This window comes from Entelurus aequoreus, linkage group LG26, assembly GCF_033978785.1.
Source record: "Entelurus aequoreus isolate RoL-2023_Sb linkage group LG26, RoL_Eaeq_v1.1, whole genome shotgun sequence".
Classification (NCBI taxonomy): domain Eukaryota; kingdom Metazoa; phylum Chordata; class Actinopteri; order Syngnathiformes; family Syngnathidae; genus Entelurus; species Entelurus aequoreus.
In genome coordinates, this window is record NC_084756.1 from 34449006 (window position 1) to 34451301 (window position 2296).

Here is a 2296-nt window from a genome sequence, read left to right on the forward strand (position 1 = left end):
TTCATCTTGTATATAGACTATAAATACCTATAAACATTCCCAATTATGGCATATTTTGTGTTTTCCAATTAAAAAAATAGTTATAACAGTTTTTAGTTTATAGTCGGCGTAAAATATGGAAGTGAAATAATTGGAAAAATAGCTATTGAGAAGGACTGTAGTGGGACCTAAGGGGTGAAAATACATCTAATAAAGATTAACACAAAAAAAAATATTTATTTGCTTGGATCTAAAATTGTTGAAAAGATTTGAAAAATAAAGTGTAAAATAAACATTAAATATATATATATTTTTAGGACTGTTTAATAAACAAACATAACTAGAAAATTGCTCCGAAAAAAGTAATTAAAAAAAACAATATTTATACACTTAGATCTAAAATTATTGAAAATAATTGAAAAAATTAATTAATTAAAAAATATTTTAATTACACATTTTTGAGAACGACTATTTTAGGACCTAAGGGTAAAAATAAATCTAATCAAGGTTAACAAAAAAAAAGAATATTTATTTGCTTGGATCTAAAATTGTTGAAAAGATTTGAAAAATAAAGTGTAAAATAAACATTAAATAGATTTTTTTTTAGGACCGTTTTAATAAACAAACATAACTAGAAAATCGCTCAGAAAAAAGTAATTAAAAAATGTATACGCTTAGATCTAAAATTATTGAAAACATTTATTAATAAAAAAAAATGTATTTACACATTTTTGAGAAGGACTGTATAGGGACCTAAGGGTGTAAATAAATATAATTAAGGTTAACCAAAAAAAAAGTATTTATTTGCTTGGATCTAAAATTGTTGAAAAGATTTGAAAAATAAAGTGCAAAATAAACATTAAATAGATTTTTTCTTAGGACTGTTTATTAAAACAAACATAACTACAAAATTGCTCAGAAAAAAGTAATATAGTAAAAAGTAAAATAATGAATATTTATATGCTTCGATCTAAAATTATTGAAATTAATTGAAAACATTTATTAATAAAAAAATATTTTAATTACACATTTTTGAGAAGGACTGTTTTAGGACCTAAAGGTAAAAATAAATCTAATTAAGGTTAACAAAAAAAAAAGAATATTTATTTGCTTGGATCTAAAATTGTTGAAATTATTTTAAAAATAAAGTGTAAAAAACATTAAATAGATTTTTTTAGGACTGTTTTAATAAACTAACATAACTAGAAAATCACTCAGAAAAAAGTAATACAAAAATAATAATATTTATACGCTTAGATCTAAAATTATTGAAAATAATTGAAAAAATGTACTAAGTAAAAAACATTTTAATTACACATTTTTGAGAAGGACTGTATTGGGACCTAAGGGTAAAAATACATCTAATTAAATTTAACAAAAAAAAAAAGAATTTATTTGCTTGGATCTAAAATTGTTGAAAAGATTTGAAAAATAAAGTGTAAAATAAACATGAAATAGATTTTTTTTAGGACTGTCTTTAATTAACAAACATACTGTAACTAGAAAATTGCTCAGAAAAAAGTAATCCAAAAAAAGAATATTTACACGCTTAGATCTAAAATTATTGAAAATAATTGAAAAAATTAATTAAAAAATATTTTAATTACACATTTTTGAGAAGGACTGTTTTAGGACCTAAGGGTAAAAATAAATCTAATTAAGGTTACCAAAAAATAAAATAATATTTATTTGCTTGGATCTAAAATTGTTGAAAAGATTTTGAAAAATAAAGTGTAAAATAAACATTAAATATAATTTTTTTTAGGACTGTTTTAATAAACAAACATAACTAGAAAATCGCTCAGAAAAAAGTAATTAAAAAAAAGAATATTTACCCTTGGATCTTAAATTATTGAAAATAATTGAAAACATGTATTAATTAAAAAATATTTTAATTACACATTTTTGAGAAGGGCTGTTTTAGGACCTAAGGGTAAAATAAATCTAAATAAGATTAACAAAAAAAATAATTTATTAGCTTGGATCTAAAATTGGTGAAAAGATTTGAAAAATAAAGTGTAAAATAAAAATTAAATAGATTTTTTTTAGGACTGTTTTAATAAACAAACATAACTAGAAAATCGCTCAGAAAAAAGTAATAAAAAAAAAATTATATTCATACGCTTAGATCTAAAATTATTGAAAATAATTGAAAACATTTGTTAAGTAAAAAATATTTTAATTACACATTTTTGAGAAGGACTGTATTGGGACCTAAGGGTAAAAATAAATCTTATTAAGGTTAACAAAAAAAAACTATTTATTTGGTTGGATCTAAAATTGTTGAAAAGATTTGAAAAATAAAGTGTAAAATAAA